This window comes from Mandrillus leucophaeus, unplaced genomic scaffold, assembly GCF_000951045.1.
Source record: "Mandrillus leucophaeus isolate KB7577 unplaced genomic scaffold, Mleu.le_1.0 Scaffold738, whole genome shotgun sequence".
Taxonomy (NCBI): Eukaryota; Metazoa; Chordata; class Mammalia; order Primates; family Cercopithecidae; genus Mandrillus; species Mandrillus leucophaeus.
The window spans coordinates 1,531,298-1,553,740 of NW_012108008.1; positions in this window are offsets into that span (position 1 = coordinate 1,531,298).

Genomic DNA, 22,443 nt, shown 5'->3' on the forward strand with positions numbered 1-22,443 from the left:
CATCTTCAAGTTATTACTTAAACTGTTAAAGTCCTGTACATTTAACAGCAACTAGCTTGCTTTCTATGCCCCTCCTAATGATTTTTCAGAGAAGCTATGTGGTCTACCAAATGCTTGCCTTCTATAGACACTTTATACTAGATTATCAAATTGCCATTTTAAGTAATATTTGCCACTACATCAAGGATAAGTAGTGTACCATCCTCTAATATTAACTACACATTTGTTGGCTTCAAATCCAACTAGGTCAATCAATCTCATTTCCCTGAAGAGTCTTTTTGCCTTCAAACACTTCAGGTTTATAAACAACATATAGGTTAAGATCTTTAGTTGCAGCCAATAGAACCTACTCTAGCCAATTTAAATATATTTATTTTGTTTTATTTTATTTTATTTTTTGAGATGGAGTCTCACTGTGTTGCCAGGCTGGAGTGCAGTGGTGTGATCTTGGTTCACTGCAACCTTTGCCTCCCAGGTTCAAGCGATTCTCCTGCCTCAGCCTCCCAAGTAGCCACCACGCCCAGCTAATTATTATTTTTTTTTTTTTGTATTTTTAGTAGAGACGGGATTTCACCATCTTGGCCAGGATGGTCTTAATCTCTTGACCTCGTGATCCGCCCGCCTCAGCCTCCCAAAGTGCTGGGATTACAGTCATGAACCACCACACCTGGCCTTAACTAGATTTATTAAGGGACATAGAGAGCTCAGGATGAATAAATAGACGATAGGCTGTGTGATGGTTATTTTCCACTGCTATCTACCTGCTCACTACTGCCCAATCCTTCTTTGCCCTGATGTGCCCCAGGACATAGACTTTCATAGACTGCATGAGCTGGGCTCTTAGAACCTTGGCTTCCAGTTGGGTTCATCCAATAGGAAGCATAATTAAGAGAATCAGAATTCAGAAAGAGAGATAAAGTGTATAATTCTCACCTGTGGTTCTGGCAATGGCTGGATTCCTTTAAGCCTGTATTTTCTGTCAGGTGGTCTCTTCTTCCTGGTCTTAGCTTTCCCTGGGGTCCACGAACAATATTACCTTTCTTGTCCTTTCAGACCTAAGGGTGATTAGTCCCTGGCTGCTTACCCAGCCATTTTCATTTTCCTTAAATTTTTCTATATTTCTGCAATAGTTTTTCTAATAAATTCTCCACAACTAAACCTTTCTGAGTGTGTCAACTGTTTCCTGTTGGGAGCCTAACTGATATAGGTTGAATTTCTGAGACTGACAGAACCATCTGCTACCTCTGCAAAGACCAGAAAGTTTTCAGTACCACACCAGTTGTCAGCTCCAGAAGCATGTGATGCCTTTCATGACCACTAAGCTGCTGAATCAGGAGCTGTTGCCATACCTGGGGACTCCAGGACAGCACAACACTGCTGTTATCCACCTAGCTAGATGCTGTTACCATCTCTTCATGTACTTCAGTTCCGAATTAAAGTCTTGCACAAGTGCATCTAATGGTGGAATTTAAGTTATCTGTCATCACTTAAGCAATAAGAAAAGATGAATAAAATAGTGTTTGCATTTTTATGTTCAGGAGGAAGAATTCACACATGTTTCCAAACGTAGAAGAGGTATTTAGAAAATCGGGCATGTGACAGATGTTCACTTATTATTATCTCTCTCATTCCCTTTTGTCCTTTGACTATCATATTTGTCAAAAAAAAGCATATTTAATTTTATGCTTTTTTCATTTCTTCTATTCTGATTTCCCTTTATCTGATTTTATTGCTCATCCTTCAGTGTTTGTTTTTTTTTTTTCTTGCTTTAGAATAGTTTGAGTATCCTCTACGATATGGTTTGGCTGTGTCCCCACCCACATCTCATCTTGAATTGTAGCTCTCATAATTCCCATGTGTTGTGGGAGGGATCGTGTGGGAGATAATTGAATCATGGGTGTGTTTTTCCCCATACTGTTCTCATGGTAGTGAATAATTTTCACAACTTCTGAAGGTTTTATAAGGGATTTCGCCTTTCACTTGTCTCTCATTCTCTCTTGCTTGCCACCATATAAGAGGTCCCTTTGCTCTCCCTTTGTCTTCCGCCTTGATTGTGAGGTCTCCACAGCCATGTGAAACAGTGAGTCCATCAAACCTCTCTCCTTTATAAATTACCCAGTCTCAGGTATATCTTTGTTAGCAGTATGAAAACAGACTAATACACTCTAGTAACCACTGTTTTATAATTTTTCCTCAAGCTAGAGATAAGAGCCCAGTATGGTTGAGGCTGGCCTCTCCCTTTATTGAGGATTCAAGACTGCTCTTTCCTGGTTAAGGAAAGTTGGGATTCCTTTGAAGAGACAGGTGTAAACACCTAAATTCAAAGTTCAGGGAATGTGCAGAGTAGCGGTTTTCAAAGTGTGGTTTGAGGACTCCTGGGAGTCAACAAGCTCCTCTCAGGAAGTTTATAAGATTTTTCCTTTTCCACTTACATAGCTCTGCAAGGCTGGATTTTCTCCATTGACTTCAACAAAAATACTGTATCACAACATGTTGAATGGTAAAGCAGATATGAGACTTCAGCTGACTTCTGTTAAGTCAGATAATAAAGTTCTGGAAAACATAAATCAAATGCTATTATTCTCACTTTTTTGTTTTGGACAATATAGAGATTTCTGTATTTATTGTTATTTTAAAATTGATAAACATTTGATAATAATTTATTTTATATAATATTAATAGTAACTATATTAAATAACAAATATTAAAATACAAAGTATTTTTAAACTTCTCAGTTTTACTTTCTAGATGAGATTGGGCATGTTTAGGGTAGTATGGCTGTAGACAGTTTTACTTTCTAATACAGTAAAAATCAATAAATTAAATCCACATGAACATAAAGCTCTTTGGGTATTCAATTTTTAAGAGTTTAAAAGGGTCTTAAGGCCATGCATTTGAGAACCTCTCATATAGGGTGTGTGTGTATCTGTAGCTTGATTTGTGTACAACCCAGAAGATAGTTGGTGAGATAAAATAGGTCTTGCTATGACTATTACATTTTGAAGGTCCATCAATGATTTAAAATCCAAATTTATTTTCATCAGTGACCCATGTACTCTAATTTTTTCTCATTTATTAGTTTTCTAAATCCTTAAAAGATAGAAATAACCAATCAATAAATTTCAGAAATCTCAAATTCCCTAATTAATCAAATCAAGTACAATTTTAGATATACTATACTGTTCTACTATGTCAATTTATCTCTTCTATATTTTCAGTTTTTTTAGTTATCCATAAGGGGTAGTGACTGTATTGATGTAGCTCACTCTCCCACTCCAGGCCCAAGAGGTTATTGACTTTGTCGGTCTAGCTCACTGCTCTACTCCCAGCATTTAGCACAATGACTGCCACCCAGCTAATTCTTAGTAAATACTTAATTGAAATAAAGTGAACGGATCAGAATTAAGTTCTCAATAATTTCCTCTTCAATGATTAGAACTCAGTTATCTGGGAGAGAGCTCATTATTTAATAAAATAAATATGAAACTCAGGTTCAAAACTAATTTTGATTATGGTCTGATTGAAGATTTAACTGTATTCTTTTCTTGAACTTTCATGGCCTCAGGACTTAATGTCTGCTTCCCATTCTCCCCATATATTGGTGCTAGCTAGAAAAACAAATTTAAATTTTTATTTCTGTGGCTGATAAGTTGAATACATAGAACCATAGCATTCAATTAAGCTAATCATTAATTTTTCCTGAATCCCAATTTTCCTTCTCTAAAATTATAGAATTGCATAGCATCAGTTTATCATTTCTGAAGGAGAAATTTGTGTTGGTCACTTGAACCTTTACTGCTCAGCCTCTGTGGGGCTTCATCTGCCAGAGGAAAGTGTGAAATACAGAATTCTTCAGGTTCTAGTCTCTCCATTTTGGGTTTAATGCTTGGAGTCATGACTCAGGCATGCATACATATAATGTCCTTTATTCTCTGTGAGTGAATTCACCTTTCCCCTGAGCCCTGTCTTGTGTAGTCCCTGTGATTAATCTTTCTCTTTAAAGGTAACAGTTCTTTCACTTTCCTCAGTCCTATCCAAATTACCCCAGACATTTTTGAGTAAATAAATACTCAAGCTTTCAGGGTTTCTTTCTCCCTAATTTTCCTTCTGAATCTGGATGCAGGGTTCCTTTACTCAACACGTCACATTGTTCTTATTTAATTTCATGGCATTAGGGGTGGAGCCTCTGGTCCGTTTACTGTCCTCAGTGCCTTGCTGACCTCCGCTGAGGGATCTCCTCTTGCCTGGCATGTGCGTATCTATCTCTGAGTTGCTGTATCTGCTGTCACCACGTTGCTTCTGCAGTGTTAATGCTGTCACCTGGGGTTTGTTCTCTTAGCTTTGTCAGTACACAGTGATTCCTTCCCACTGGTTTTCCCTCAGAGTTACCTGCGATCTTGCTGTGACTCCTATGTAGCCCCTCCAATATTTGAATATGTCCTTTCTAAAATTCAGATGTTGCCATTGTGATAATATTAAGAGGTGGAACAGGACCTTCATGAGGTGATTAGGTCAGGAGGGCATCTCCCCTCATTAATGGGATTAAGCCTATATCTCATGCACTGTCCATAGATGGTAGAGAAACAAAAACTTTATAGGAGAAATAAAGTAGGAAAAACAGGTTTTATTGTTGTTATTCAGAGATAACAGAATAAAATTTATTGAGAACAAGAAAGAATATATCTAAAGAACAGAAGAGCTTATATTCTGTTCTTTTAAAAAATTTTGCTAAGTGTAAGAAAGCAGAAAATTGGATCTCTAGTATCCTCCAGCTCTCAAGTTTTCAGTCAGTGGAACTCAATATTGTAACAGGTTTTAGAATTATGTTTTAGATAATTGAATTTTAGATAATAGGAGATTAATTTTCAAGTGATCTGTATTAGGCATTAAACTACACATGTGTAAATTGCTTAGAAGCAGATAAGGAAAAAAATGCAAAGAAGAAATCAAAAGGGAAATTAAGAAATACCCTGAGACAAAAAATGAAAACACAATATACCAAAACTTGCAGGATGCAGCAAAACTAGTACTAAGGGAGAACTTATAGCAATGAAAGTTGCTCCTACATCAAAAAAGAAAGATCTCAAATATATAAATTAGTGTTCCACTTCAAGGAGCTAGAAAAAAAAAACAAAGCCTAAAGTTAGCAGAAGGAAAGAAGAGAGATCAGAGCAGAAATAAATGAAATGGAGTAGAGAAAAACAATAGAAAAAATAAAACTGAGTTTAGTTTTTGAAAATATAAACAAAATCATCAAACTTTTAGCTAGACTAATAAAACAAGAGACAAAACTCAGGTAAATAAAGTTAGAAATAAAAAAAGAGACATTACAACTAATGCCATAGGAATAAAAAAGATCATAAGAGACTATTATGAACAATTATATATGAATAAATTGGATAACCTAGAAGAAAGGGATAAATTACTAGACACATACAATTTACCAAGACTAAATAATGAAGAAATAGAAAATCTGAACAGGCCTATTACTAATAAGAAGATGGAATCAGTAATCAAAATCCTCCCAAAAGAGAAAAGCCCAGAATAGTTGACTTCACTAGTAAATTCTACGAAACATGCCAAGAATTAATGTCAATCCTCAAACTCTTCAAAAAAATTGAACAGGAAGAAGTACTTCCAACTCATTTTATAAGGCCAGCAGTATCCTGATATGAAAGCCAGACAAAAACACCACAAGAAAAGAAAACTATAGGCTGAAATCCTGGATGAACATAAATGCATGCAAGGGATGCAAGGATTGTTTGGCATAAAAAATGAATTAATGTAATACATCAGATTAATAGAATGAAGAATAAAAATCATGATCATTTCAATAGATACAGAAAAAGGATCTGACAAAATTCAACACTCTTGAAATGATAAAAATTCTCAATAAACTAGGGATAGAAGGAAATTACATTAACATAATCGAGGCCGTATATGAAAATCCCATAGCTAACATCACATTCAATGGGGACAAAATAAAATCTTTTTCTCTAAGATCAGAAAGAAGACAAACATGCCCACTTCCACCACTTCTAGTCAACATAGCACTAGGAGTCCTAACCAGAGCAATTAGGGAAAATAAAAGGCATCCGAATTGGGAAGGAACAAGTTATATTCTTTGTGTTTGCAGATGACATAATCTTATATGTAGAAAACCCTTGAGATTCCATTAAAAACCCTGTTAGGACTAGTAAATGAATTCAGTACAGTTGCAGGATAAAGATTAACATACAAAAATTAGTTGGGTTTTAATACACTAAAATGGTTCTATCCAAAAAGGAAATTAAGAAAAGAATTCTGTTTATAATAACACTGAAAAAAAACCCCAAATTTAAGAATAAAATAAGAAGGTGAAGGATTGCACATTGAAAATTAGAAAAATTTGATGAAACAAATGAAAGAAGATAGAAATAGAAATAAATGGAAAGCCTTCCCTGGTTTATGTACAGGAAGACTTAGTACTGCTAAAATGTGCATATGACCTAAAGCAATCTATAGACTCAATGCAATCTCTATCAAAATACCAATAACATTTTTTTTTACAGAAAAAAGTCTTCAAATTCAGATGGAGCCACAAGGATCCTTGAACAGCCAAAACAATTTTGAGGAAGAAGAACAAAGCTGAAGGCCTCACTTCTCTGTTTTAAAATATATTGCAAAGTAACAATAAGTAAAACAATATGGTACTGGCATAAAGACAGAAATATACACCAATGGAGCAGAATAAAGATCCCAGAGATAAACACACACAGTTAACTGGTTTTCAATAAGGGTACCAAGAATATACAATGAGGGAAAGATGGTCTCTTTTACAAATAGTGTTGGGAAAACTAGATATACACATGCAAAAGAATGAAATTGGACCCTTGTCTCACACCAGATGAGTCCTGTCCAAAAAATCAACTCAAAATGGATAAAAGACTGAAATGTAAGACCTGAAACTGTGAAACTGTTAGAAGAAGACATGGGAGAAATCTCCTTGATATTGGTCTTGGCAATAGTTTCCTATATATGACACCAAAAGCACAGCCAACAAAAACGAAAACAGACAAGTGGAATGACATTAAACTAAAAAGCTCCTACACAGAAAAGGAAACAGTCAACTACGTGAAAAAGCAATCTACAGAATGGGAGAAAATATTTATAAACCATACATCTGATAAAGTGTTATTTTCCAAAATATATAGGAACTCATACAATTCAATAGGAAAAAAAGAAGAACAAAAAAAAAAAACAAAAACAAAGACTTAGAGAAAACAAAAACAAGAACCCTAAACACTGGCAATGTGATTAAAAAATAGGCAAAGGACTTGACTAGATATTTCTCCAAGTAAGACATACAAAAGGTCAATAAGATTAAACATAGTGCAAAGTATTTTCTTTCAATCTGTCAAATGTCTACAAAAATGGGAAGGGTGGCCATTTCCTATCTTTTTTGAAATGTCACCTAATTTCCTGTTGCCAATGATGTGTTTTTGTAGAAGGAATGCCTATAGCTGGAGAATTTAAATACAGACAACACATACTTTTTATCTATATGAAACTAATTGAAATAGACAGGAATCCATCTTATTTCAGGAGGTACTATGTAGAAGGAGATGTATCCAAACTATGTCCAAGTATAATGGAAATGAAGAAAGAGCTATCTTAATACTTATGGGGATAATATAACATTTTAAAAAGCACCTCACTTATAAGATTAATCCTAGGTTGATCCGATAAGGTAAAGTATTGTAAGACATGTATTCTTTCTAAGGACAAATAAACAGTAGTTACAAGTGAAAAAGTCCAGTGGGAGATCTGCAAGTGCTTGAATAGTTTTCCTGAATTCTTTGTTTATTTTAATTCCTGTTTAGATTTGAATTTCAGAGTCTGGCTTTTGTTGGCTACAAGTTTCTGGAAAGATAGTGTTAGCACTGATACCATCTATGAATGGCCCATTTAAGGAGTTACAAAGTCATCATTTACCCTAAAATATTCCCTTGTGCATCTGTCATTGTGTCTAAAAATTCCTGTCATGAATTGTGTCTAAAAATTCCTGTCATGAATTGTTTAAAGCAATGAAGGCTGCTGTTGGGCTCATTCTGTCAACATCACAGCTATAATGCCTGTTAGTGAATGACTAACTCTCTTTTAGATAAAACATCTGATTTGATTGAATTGTCATCATCTATATGACAGAGTTCTAAGGGAATGAGTGGCAGAACAGGCTTTTATGGGGGTGAGGTCTAGATTGTGAGGTTGGGCTTAATCATGAGGCAACATGAAAGAATGAAGACTGTCAGTGGGAGACCAGGAAAGTTTTGTGGTTTTAAGAAGGCTTCCTTTGGGACAGAATAATTTTCTGAAGTTTGAATAATATACAAGATTTAATATGGACATGAAGTGGAGGAATTTCCTGGTTGAGGAAAGAAACAGGAAAGACAAGGAGGTGTTAATCTGTTTTTGTGTACATTATCTAAAGTGTTCATAGAATAGAGGCAAATTTAGTTTTCAATTGGGCAACACAAAAATAATATTATATAAAATTATATTTTATGTAATATTAGATAATGACATATTCTGTTATTCCTTAAAACTTTATTATGAGGTTCATTACTTTGCAAATGAACATTTCATTCATTTCCCCTGAGTAAGGGGGAGGGAAATGGTGAAGGTATACTCAATGTATGCAATATCAAAATAACCGTGATCATGGTAAGAAAATGAAAACAGAAGGCCAATTGCCATTTACAAAACATATTATAAGATAAAATTGGATTGCTACAGTAAGCTAGTGGGTCCCATTCATAAGGCCAAGTCAAACAAGGTGAGGACATATCTTGGAGGGAACACATGAGTAAAAGAGAGGTCTTGAGGGCTGGATTGAAACAAGAATATTTATTCTTAAGGAAATGATATTGTATCAATTTTTGGGACATTTTGCCATTGGCAATAATTTAAAAGTCTTCAAAATGTGTGACATAATGTTACACAATGCAAGAGTTCCTTTATTTTACAAGGCATACTAGTGACATCATTCCTTTATAATAGCAATTTTCATGAGAGTAAGGCTAAGTGATTGCCATAACATGAGGCAGGTAGCAGGGTGTGTCTCCTTTGAGATGTTCATACTGAAATGAAACAGGCTAAACACAGGCAGATAAAGAATAGACAGGTGATATGGTTTGGATCTGTGACCCCACCCAAATCTCATGTCAAATTGTAATCATAAATGTTGGAGGTGGGGCCTAATGGAAGGTAACAATCATGTTGGTGGATCCTTCATGAATGACTTAGCACCATCCCTTTGGTGCTGTTATCGTGATGGTGAGTGAGTTCTCACAAGATCTGGTCATTTAACAGTGTGGCGATTCCTCAAGGATCTAGAACTAGAAATACCACTTGACCCAGCCATCCCATTACTGGGTATATACCCAAAGGATTATAAATCATGCTGTTATAAAGACACATGTACACATATGTTTATTGCAGCACTATTCACAATAGCAAAGACTAGGAACCAACCCAAATGTCCATCAGTGACAGACTGGATTAAGAAAATGTGGCACATACACACCATGGAATACTATGCAGCCATAAAAAGGATGAGTTCGTGTCCTTTGTAGGGACATAGATGAAGCTGGAAACCGTCATTCTGAGCAAACTATCACAAGGACAGAAAACCAAAAACTGCATGTTTTCACTCATAGATGGGAATTGAACAATAAGAATACTTGGACACAGGGTGGGGAACGTCACACACTGGGGCCTGTCGTGGGGTGGGGGAAAGGGGGAGGGATAGCATTAGGAGAAATACCTAATATAAATGACGAGTTAATGGGTGCAGCAAACCAACATGGGACATGTATACATATGTAACAAAACTGCACGTTGTGCACATGTACCCTAGAACTTAAAGTATAATAGAAAAAAAGAAAAAGAAAAAAAAATCTGGTGGTTTGAAAGTGTGTAGCACCTCCCCCTTCTCTCTTTTTCTCCTGCCTGGGCCATATGAAAATGCCTGTTCCAGCTTTGCCTTTTGCCATGAGTAAAAGCTCCCTGAGGGCTCTCCAGCCATGCTTCCTGTATAGCCAGTGGGACTGTGAGCCAATTAAACCTTTTTGTTGTTTTTGTTAATAAATTACCCAGTCTCAGATATTTCTTTATAGCAATATGAGAACAGACTAAAGGAGAGTTGGAGAAGCCCAAATGGAAAGAAAAGCTATCAGCTGGAGCTGATAGCAAATTAAAATAAGCATGAGTGTAAGAAACTGAGGCTAAGAGGCAATCTAGGGTCAGGTGAAGGAGGGAGCCAGGTGAGGAAAATTGTATACATACCTATTTGTCTCAGCTGAAGTTGGAGCACCAGGGTGGTGCAATCTCGGTTGAAAGCCCTCAGAGAACCTTCTTAGTGGGGTGGTTATTACCAGTTTGAATAAAGTTGAGTCTACTTTTACAATTTTTAGAAATCTCAACTTGTGACAAATAGACAACTTTTTCATACAGTGTTCCTCCCAGGTTAGCTTTTGCACAGATTTCTTTGGTATTCCATCTGTATATTTTAGCTTAGTTTTCTAATTTATGAATTTGTGTCTGCCTTGGGGTTTCTACTTTTATCTCAATGTTCTTTTCTAATATGTCAACTTGGCATCAACATGGGGTATTTCTATAAGTTCTTGTCATTATTTTCCAATACTTGAAAGTTTAGCCTCTTTAGCACTTCTCACCAGAGTTCTTCTAGTTGACCTCTAATCTGTTTCAACAAGTAGGAATTAAAATCTACTAAATTGTGGAAAAATGTAAAATCTCCATGATATAAAATGCCTTTGTTAAGTGATAGGCTAGACATAAACACAGAGTATTTATAACTTGAGTTTTAATTCTATTTCATTCAATAGTAATTTTCTGTCTGTCTCTCTCTTTTTTTTAATGGAGTCTCACTCTGTATCTCACCAAGGCTGGAGTGCAGTGGCACGATCTCGGCTCACTGCAACTTCTACCTCCCAGGTTCAAGCAATTCTTCTGCCTCAGCCTCCTGAGTAGCTGGGATTACAGGTGCCCACCACCATGCCCGGCTAATTTTTGTATTTTTAGTAGAGATGGGGTTTCACCGTGTTGGCCAGGCTGGCATTTTCTTCAAAAGACTTAAGCCCAGTTGAAAAACACTGTCAAGCTTTGCACATACTAATTATTCAAAGGTCTGAATTTGGAAGTAGCTAATTCATAACCTTCTAAATCTGAAGAGCTCTAAGATTGTGAAGTGGTTGCAAGGAAGAGTTAAAATTTGGTGAAACTTTCTATTTTTCTTTTTTTTAACCTCATTTCTCTCTGACTTTCAAAAGATGAAGATTGTTCAAGTGGAATAAATGAATGACAAATAGCTAAAGATGTTCAGAAATTACCCACACCTACACTTGGTATAAATTAAACTATAATAGTCTCAAATCTCCTATTTTGTTTTTAATAATGTGGATGTGTGTGTATATGCTTTGGTGACAGTTTTAATGGGAGGGAACATTTGGTCTTTCTGTTCTGATGCTTATTGGATTTTCAGGAAAGCATAGACTAAACTGAAGACAAATAGCCTTGGAAGATGGAAACTCAATCCTATGTCTTCCATAGAAAATAGAATTAAATTGTCATTCACCCTAATAAAACAACACTTTTGAAATTTTGAGGGTCCGTGAGGATGATAGTACTAACACTCATGTTTACCTCTGTCTTTTGTTGCTTTTTCCTACAATGACTCTGAAGGTTGCCCATACTTTCAAGTTAATCCCTTCATCAGGTGCTTGTAATTTATCCATAAAACCTAGGCATATATTCATGAAACAATCAGATAGTAGCAAAAACAAACAAACAAACAAACAAAAAACCGAGGGTAGTTGATACTGTTAATCTTTGTGTACCCACCCAAATCTCATCTTGAATTGTAATAATCCCCCATAATCCCCATGTGTCAAGGGAGAGACCAGGTGGAGGTAATTGAGTCATGGGTGCAGTTTACCCCAGGCTTTTCTTATGATAGTGAGTGAGTTCGCACAGATCTGATAGTTTATAAGTGGCTCCTCCTGCTTTGGTCGGCACTTCTTGCCACCTTGTGAAGAAGATGCCTTGTTTCCTCTTCGCCTTCTGCCATGACTGTAAGTTTCCTGAGGCTTCCCCAGTCATGCTGAACTGAGTCAATTAAACCTCTTTTCTTTTTAAATTACCTAGCCTTGGGCAGTTCTTTCTAACAGTATGAAAATGGGCTAACAAACGGCTATAATTCGAGTACTTGTACATGAGGTTGGTTTGGAAAGCTAAAGAAGCCTTCAAGGACCAGAAGTTCCTTATAGTGAACTATAAGGATGCTTAGGATTTGAATAGGTAGAGAGAAGGGATTGTACAGGGGGCTGGGGGAGGGATGGAAATAAATACTCACCGGTACTGGTACTGTTGGGGCGTTAAGAGAGGATGTGGAATGGATAGTTGAAGCTGTATTGTGACTATCCTTATAAGGACACCTAAGCCTCCTGGACTTCATCTTAAGGTCAGTGAGAAGACTGGAAGTTTTAAGCAGCAGAATGACAAGGTGAAAATAATATTTTAGGGAGATAAATTTAGGCTTATAATAATTGCCCTAACTTACTTTTCTATTAATGGTTGCTCAGAATACATAATGCCAGGGAGAGGGGAGTGGGTTGCCAGAAGACTTAATTCTTATTCAAAGATATTTTCTTTTAAGGGGAGGAAAGTGAATTTTGAGTCAATTGCTTAGGGAATTCAAGGCCATAGAGTTATGACTAAAAGTAAAGTCATAGAGTAAGTTGGTGGTTAGGACCCTCAGCCAGTTCTCTCAACTCTGATTAGTGCTTCTTCTACTCTATTAGGCTTGGTTTAGTTGTGTCCACAACTCCCCCACAGTCTTCCCCCTATCCTCACCAATGTCTTAAAACGTATATAATCTAAAGCATTTATTTAACCAATTCTAGCAAGACCAATTTAGCAAAACCTTTTATGCCCATGTCTTCAGTTTGGTATTTCTGTCAGATAGTGAACACATTTAAGCTACCAAAAATATGTAGTTTCAGGATTTAATAGTAAAGGCTGGAAGCTTCTGTTTTCCTGAAAATCCAAAATAACTTATAATTATCTTTGCCTAAAGAGTAATAATAAAGCAATTAAAGCACTATGCTGTTTTGAAATATGCAATGTCATTTGATTCTCATCATGGTCCTCTGTGGCAGGCAGGTCAATAGTGTGACTGGGAGGAAACTGAAATCCAGAGTGCTTGTTTTGTTAAGTAGCTGTAGTGAAGAGAGGAGCAAGGACCTGTAATTCCCCATTTTATGTGTGTCAGATTCTTTTACAAATAGTCGATTATATGTATATTTGGCTTTGTTAGTTTAAATTGTATATATGCTTTCCTTCATTGTAAAACTGAGATTATATTTACTTGATTTCAATGATTGCATGAAACATAAATATTATATGATTAATTTAAATGCAAATTCTGTATAGATAGATCTCACTGTTATTGCTATTTCCCAATCACATAATTTTGAAAGGAGAACCTCTTGAAGGAGGTAGAATTTTCTTAAGAAAGTGGACAGAGTAGATTTTTCTGGGAACCTGTCATAGAGACAAAGACATCAGAGAGGGACTTTAAAGTAAGGAACATAAACATTATAAACAATTTTAAGGCCCAAAACCAATTTTGGAAATCATTTTTACCTAAGATTTTTTTAAAAGACACGTTTGCAGTGTAAGAATTATTATTTTGTAAAGGTCTTATCTGTTGTTCGATGATTTTTTTTTTTTGTTGGTTCAGAGAGAAAATGGTTGTTTCATCTCATAGCTGACCTCACATATAACAGACTAGAACGTTGTCTAAAATAGTGTAATTTAAAAGTTACCTTCCAGCCCAATAGGAATATGTATAGACATATAAACATACACAGACATATAAGCTCTTTAATTCTGGCTGCTTCATTATCTATCCATACATTTATCTTTTTATCATGTAAAGTTTGCACTTGGACTGTCACAATCTATAAAAGCTATTACTAGAGAGTTGGCATTTTAAGTTTCAAAGTTATTTGATTATTTACATATAAATGTAAACATTTAAAATATTAATGGAGATAGTACTCTTATATGTGTATGAAAATTGCTATAATCAGAAGACAGTTAAGTGGTACTAAAGGAGCCATGTTTGATGAGTTGGACAGAGGTTTCATAACATTTAGGGAGAAGCTAGCCTGCTTCTAACATCATCTGTAATCGTCGTGAGTCCTTTCTTTCAAGTGTTAAGATTTTGGCCATTATTGACAACTAATGCTAATGCTTTCTGTTGTAATCCTGTATTCAATAACTATATGTATGTATTATGTTTTATATTTGTGATTGATATATAAACACAAACAAGTCATATATCTAGCCTGAGAAGTTAGCCACCATCGCTATATGTCATTTGATATGAGAAGAATATATATTGAAGTATATTATTTATCTGAAAATAGGAAATGTACTGTTAACTTTCTGTTCTCAGAAGGCCATAAAAGTTGACAAAAGTTGTTGCCATACAAGAGAAGAGATGATCTGGAAAGAAAGATGTTGAGTTTTTTTTTTTTCTCTTGGCAGATTATAGCTGGTCCTTAAGTAACCCATAGATTTTGGAATGTGTCTTCTGACCTCAATAAATGCAACTTGTGCAGGGATTTTGTGAGAAATATATTTATTTTCATATCATATTTCTGTATCTTCAAGCTAAAACCTAGCAGTGCTTCTCACTTAAATATTTCTCAGGCTTACCTTAATATTACCTAAGTCCCATTTTAGCTCAGTTTTCTTCAAAGTTATACAGCTGTTAGTCAAAGTGTACTTTTCAGTTGCATATAGAAACACTTGGAATCAGATGTCTTTCAACCTGAGAAATGTTAGTTTCCCTGAGGTGTGAACTTTGTCCCAAATAGGAAGCAGGGACAGAAATATGACCTAAAGAACCTGGTTTTGCTAAGGAGAGATTTTCCTGAAGATTAGTAAGAGGCATACCTCGTATTTATGTATTGCTTTACAGTTTCACAAAAAGATGATTACATATAATGTCTTACTTTTTACTAACATGTAAACTATCACCTGAGAGATTTGGTTTTGCAGCTAAGGAAATTGAAGGTCAAATGCACCTTGCTAAGAGTTGTTTAGCTGAAAGGTGGCTTCGTTAGCATTCACATTGAGTCTTCTGACACTATGTCCAGTGTTTTCTCGACAGGTTTTCACTGTATGACCCACCAATGCTCGTCAAAGTGTTTTATGTTAAAATGATTATTTTCAGGTCAACTTGTTACCTGTGATATGTAAGCTTTACCCATACTTGAAAGTCAACAAAAATTGTTTAGTGTTAATTAAGAAATGGGGTCAAAGAAAGACTTTTGGGTGTTATGTAGGCAAAGTACGTTTCTTTCATGCCCGCTGTACAATATTGAGAAGCAGCTTCATTAAGAAAAGCAGCTCTGGACCCCTGCTGCCAGACTCAAGTCAAGAGTCAGGAATGTGGAGACTGAGACATTACTGGGGGAGCTATAATACACTGAAAAGCCTGAAAGAAATAGCAGTGGAATGTGAGAAAATAGTCGGTGGGATGATCAATTAATTCACTCACCTTTCTCTGTTTTAGTCTCACATCAGGCAAAAAAGGGTGAGCATTTTGGTTGCAGTGATTTGTTTTCTTGTAAAATTTTCTGGAGTTTAACACTGTTTAAAATGTGTTTAAATTTTAGGGTGGTGTTTGATATTGACTTTGATGGAATTAACCAACATTCTGTAGCACTGTTTTACATAATTTTAGTGGATTTCTAACTCATGGAAATAATTAGTAACTTTAATTTTCAATGATTTTCTTTAAATTCATAGATTAAATCATAAAGTATCATTAATCAAATAAGCAATATTTTGTTAATAAGTAATTGTCTTTTGTGAGCACAAAAGTATGTCTTAGGGCACATTCCTACATACTGGCATTGTGCTAAGAGAAATGAACCAGGCACAGAAAGACAAGTACTACATGATTTCACTTATACATGGAGTCTTAAAAAGTTGACATAGAAGCAGAGAGTAGAATGGTAGTGACCAGCGACTGGGGGTGGGGTAGGGTTGGGGCGATGTTGGTCAAAGGATACAAAATTTCAGTTAGATAGGAGGAATAAGTTCAAGAGATCTATTATACAACATAGAGAGCATAGTTGTTGTAATAACATTATACTCTTGAAAATTGCTAAGAGTAGATTTTAAGCCTTCTCATCACATGCCATTCCACAATGTATACATGTTCCAAAACATCATGTACCCAAATACATACACTTTTAGTTTGTCAGTTGACATAAGGAAACATAAAAGATTTTATTTTCATTAGAAAACCAGAAAAGTAGGATGCATTTCATATCAGTCACATGGTTGAATTATTACCCTTTCAACTACACAAAGCCAGAGCACACAGCTTTGCATTTGACTGAATGAGGAAAGCCAGTCCTTTCACAGATAAATAATACTTAAAATAATGTGATGGAAGATCTTTTATTGAAAGCCATTTCTTCTTCTTCAAAAAGTGAAACTTGGTGACAGTTTTAGGGTGGTGGTTGTATTTGAACTCAGCTAAGATGAAATAGCTGATTACTAATCAGAAGCCAAACAACTACGTTATTGATAGTAAACCTAAAATGCACTGAGTTCCCTCAAAAGCGGAAACTGATTCAAGGAGGCTGGGACTTTTTTATGAGGTTGTTAAACAGTGTGACATCTAAATACAGATCAGTTAATGAAGTAAAGAAATTGAATGTCAGAATAGAAAGTTTAGACTTTATTTTTTAATGGGGAGTTATTGAAAGCTTCCAAGGGATGTTTTAGAAGACCCTGGCTTTGTATAAAACAGAATGTGGAAGGAGAAAAATAAAAGCAGGGAGACAATTTGGAGACTGCAGCAATGGGACATGAGGATGGGAAATCAGGAGGCCCTAAAGTAAAGTAAGATAGTGGTGATAAGAATAAAGGGAGAGGAAATGGATGTGATAGTTGTTATGAAGGCAAAATGAATATTGATTACATGTTGGCAAACCAGGGAAACTGAAGTGTTAAGTGTGTGAAAATGTTTTCAGCGTAGGGACTCAGGAGGATGGTGTCCCCATGAACGAGGAAATATATTGAATTCAGTTAAAATTGTGGGGCTGACCTTGAGAGAGAAATAAGAGCTGTAAATAGATATGTAGAACTTGTCAACATCAAGGGAGTATTTGAGGTCATGAGTCTAGATGAGACTGGCAAAGGAGAAAGCATGGAAAGAAGAAAAGAAATCTATAGACTGTATATTTACATTGGTGCCAGGAGACAGAGAAGATGGGTGGGGATGGGAGCAGAAGACCTTCTAGTGAACCAGAAGTAAGAGTTTTGATACAAGAAAACTGTTGACACAGTTGAAGGCTGTATAAAAAGGTGAAATGAGCAAAAGGCAATGAACATATCTGATGGCTAGAAGATCATTGCTGGCCTTGGCAGAGCAGTTTTAGCAGAGTGGATAAGAATACATGTTGGGTTTTAGTAAAAGAAGAAAAATATACGGGAACTTAATAGTGTATATTCTTTTGTAAAGTTTGGCAGAGAAAAGAAGCCAATAAGATTATAGTTTATGAGAAAAAAAAAGAAATGTAAGGAAAGGTTATTGCTTAAGAAGAATGAATATGCACATGTGTGTAAGCTAAGGGCAAATGTCCAGTGAGGGGCAAAGAGATGATTCATGAGCAAGGTCCTAGAGAAGGTGGGGAAAGGTTACATCTAGGACATGTTAGATAATACAGAAGATTTTGTTCACATAGGGGAATGTTGGCTTGTTCTTGCCTGAAGATCTAAAAACTTCACAATAAAATGTGCAATACATGAAAAATTGATTTTATGTGTTATGATTTTACTCTTAGTATTCAATAATGTGAGGTAAAATGTTATTAATAGAATAAATTGATCATTTAATTACATCGTTTAATGTTATGAAGTAGATGTCCCTAAATTTTAATAAGTATATGCATTTTTTAAAAGTCATACATCAGAACATGACCAGTAGTATAAAATAAAATGAAAGTAGATCAACTTTACTCATTTATTGGCAAGATTTCAGGTTAATAAATTTGAGTAATGAGTTGTGATTATTATTAAAACACACCTAATTTAGGATGTTTTCTTGGTTCCCCAGCCTATCCTCATTTGCTTGAACTGCCCTCTCCACTGACTCTGACATTTTCCCTTAAATATCTCAAAGGCCCCTCAAAATCAACCCATCCTTTGCTAAACTCACAATATACCCTCTGTGGATACCAGCCTCCAAGCTGGCCCCGAATGATTTCTATTTCTTGGTGTTCACCCACTTGTGTAGCCTTCCCCATCACACACATTATACTGAGGTTGGTCACATAATACCATATGACAGAAGTAATGGCATGTCACTCCTAATGTTAGTTTAAATGTTCTGAAGCTTCCATCTTGAATATTTTCTCTTGCTTGTGCTCTCTCTCTTTTGGACTTCTTGTCTGAGAGTAAGCAAACTGCTATGTCATGAGCAGTCCTAGGGAGGAGCATATGTTGCAAGAAACTGAAGCCTCAAGTCAATAGCTAATGGGGAAGTGAGACCTGCCAAAAATCACATTAGTGAGCTTGGAAGTGGATACTTCAGTTACAATAGAACCTTGAGATAACCGCAGCACTGGCAGGTAGTTTGGTTGCAACCTTGTAAGGGACACTTGACCAAAACCACACAGCTAATCTGCTCCCATATTTCTGACCCTCAGAAAATCTGTGAGATGATAGCTGTGCTTAATGTTTTAAGCTGCTAAATTTTGGAGTAATTTGATATGAAGCAATAGAGAACAAATATACTGCTGCCCCAGTTTTCTTCTCAGATTTCTAATCTCAGCGAATTTGTACCAACATCTGCCCATTCCCACAAGCCAAGCTCCTAAGGGCCATCCAGGATACCACTTTCTCATTCGTTCTCCAAGTAAATTATAAGTTATACATTGGTATCCATGGTGGATTGATTCCAGGAGCTCCTTTAGATGCCAAATTCTGCAGATGTTCAAGTTCCTGATATAAATGGAATAGTGTTTGCATATAACCTATGCATATCCTCCTGTATGCTTTTAATCAACTCTAGATTACTTATCATACCTAATATGATGTAAATACTATGTAAGTAGTTGTTATACTGTATTATTTAGGAAATAATTACAAGAAAATTTTTTTTAATAGTCTGGGCATGTTGATTCATGGCTATAATCCCAGCACTTTGGGAGGCCAAGGCAGGCGGATCACGTGGGGTCAGGAGTTTGAGACAAGCCTGGCCAACGTGGTGAAACCCTGTCTTTACAAAAAATATTAGCCAGATGTTGTCGTGCCCACCTGTAGCTCCAGCTACTCAGGAGGCTGAGGTGGGAGAATTGCTTGAAATTGGGAGGTGGTGGTTGCAGTGAGCCAAAATCGTACCACTGTACTCCAGCCTGGGCGACAGAGCAAGACTCCATCTCAAGATTTGCCTGAGGGTGGTGATAGGAACTGTGAAAAGAAAGCAGGGTGAGATATAAAGTGGTACTGGTAGGGTCTCATTTATGCAGGAGGGCCAAGGATGGTATCTCTGGCAAAGTGTCATGTGAAGAGAATCTGAAGGCATTATGAAAAAATTCATGACATCCATGTGGATGTTATAGAGAAGAGAGGTACAGGTAGCAGGCATCACAAGTGCCAAGACCATGAGGTAGAAGTGTGCTTGATGTGTTCAAGGAACAGCAAGGAGGTCATTGTTGCTGGGGCAGCAGGAGTGAGGAGGAGTGTAGGAAGGAATGATATTTGAGAAATAGTGGATGACCTAACAGGGAAGATTTTTGGATTTTACTCTACATTAGTTGGGATGCCATTGAAATGTCTTGATTACAGGAACAACAAAAATCAGGTATAGGTTTCAACAGGATCAGGATGGATATGGTGTTGAGAATAGATTGTGAGGGAGAACTGGGAGTGCAAGAGAGAGCAGGAAAAAATGATGGTAATGTAGACTAGAGTGATGGAATTAGAGGTGGTCTGACATGGCCAAATTTTAGATATGCTTTGAAGGTAGCATGGACAATTAGCTGATAGATTTGATGTGAGTGTGATAGAAAGTGAGGAATCAAAGGTGTTTTCACATGATGTTGTGATGCTGTCATGGACCTGAGAGTTGGCTTGTGTCAGTTTATTTCCCAATTCTTATGTCCCTTGCTCATCACTCCTCCCTACAAACCACCATCCCATTCCTCACGTACTCCAGGTAACTCACCAGAACCCCCGAGTGGATTCTTTAGAGCCCATTCAAAAATGACTGTTCTGGTAATGGTGGTCAGAAACTCTGACAATGTTGATTTTTGAGTTTAAGCTAGATTGACTCATATCTGAAGTTACATTAGACACTATAACATACTGTTAAATGTATTCTGCATAAGTGATGAGAGCTATAGTAAATACATAATATATATAAAGTGTTCATATGTATTGAACACTTTACATGGCTTATTTTTTAGCTCCTTAGCAACCCTATGAAGTAGCTGCTATTATTATGATAGTTTTTTACCATCAAGAAAGCTGAGTTTGAAAAGTTATAGTTTTCACTCACACAGTGAGTATGCGGTGGGAACAGAGATAGTATATAATTCTGCCTTGTTCCAAAAGCGCTCTCTGGTAGAACTACATTCCAATGACCTGTTCTTTATAAAGTGAGTCTTATTTTTAACACGATCAGTTACAGTGAAATTATGTCTGTCTCGCTTTCAAATAATTTTACTAAAGTTATACATTTGAGGAGTAAGATACTTATCAATTGACAAAATGTAGTGATAATTTGCTAATAGAGCCTACATAGATGGTACAATTGCTTTCTATACACTAAATGAATTCAAGCTCTGCAGTAATGGTTGGTGGGAATGTAAATTGTATGGCTATTAAGGCAAACAGTATGAGGATTCCTCAAAAAATTAAAAACAGAACTACCATATGATTCAGCAGTCCTTTTTCTTTATTTATATCCAAAGGAAATCAGTTTGTCGAGAGATATCTCATATTCATTGCAATATGATTCACAATAGCAAAGATGTGAAATCAAAGATGTGAAACCATCATTGGATGAATGGATTAAAAATGTTGTGTATATATATATGTACAATATCACTCAACCTTAAAAACATACTACTAATCAGCTTTAAGAAAAGAAGAAAATTCTGTTGTTTGTGACACCATGGGAGAACCTCAACATTACATTAGGTGAAATAATTCAGGCACAGAAGAATATTACAGTATCTCACTTATATATGGAATATAAAAATGTTGAACTCAAAAGTAGAGAATGGAATGGTGATTACCAGGCCTTGAGAGAGAGGGGTAAAGGTTGATTAAAAGATTCAAAATTTCAGTTCAGAGGAAGGAGTACAAGAGATTTATTATACATCATGGTGACTGTAATTAATAACAATTGCTAAGAGTAGATTTTAATTATGGGCACCTAGTTTGTTTCCAAGTCTTTGCTATTGTGAATAGTGCTGCGATGAACATGCAAATGCATGTGTCTTTTTGGTAGAATGATTTTTCTTTTTTTTTAATCAGAAAAAAAATTTTAATTGCATCTAATAAAGGGTTAGAAAATGAAGTTGAGGGTATCTCTAGAAAACAGTATAGAGAGATAGGAAATAGGATAGACAATAAAATTAGAGAACTCATAGCAGGAAAAAGAAGAGACTTGCTACACATAACCCCATGGGTGAATCTGAATACACAATTATTGAGTGAAAGAAACAAGGAGTATATAGTAGACACTTTCATTTATGTGAAGTTTAAGAATAGATAACACTATGGTCATGGCCATAATAGTGGCTACTTATTAAAGATGGCTATAATACAGGTTGGTTATAACACAGGAAGATGGGTTGTTTCATATACCTATCAGAAGTGGTATAATACAGGAAGATAAATTGTGGTTCACCAAGTGTATACACATGGAAAAATTATTTGTGTTATATGCTTAAGTTTTGTTTATTGTGTTATAAACGCAATTGAAATAATAGAGAAGGAAAAAATCAGAATCAGTCTAAGATGTGCAACACTTCAACAATAAGAATTTTGGAATTAGATAAAAATAGGAAAACTATAGAGCAGAAAAAACAGAAATATATCAAGTATGTTTTCTGGTATTGAGGACAAGTATTCAAAATGAAAGGGCACATTAGTTATCCAGCATATTGGATAAAATTAGATAAAAATGACTGTGTGGCTTAGATACCAGCCAGAGGCAGCTGGTCACATCTGTAGTTCAAGCTACTTGGAGAGCCAAGGTGGAAGGATTGCTTTAGGCCAGGAATTTGAGGCTGTAGTGTGCTTTAATCACACCTCTGATTAGCCACTGCACTCCAGCGCAGG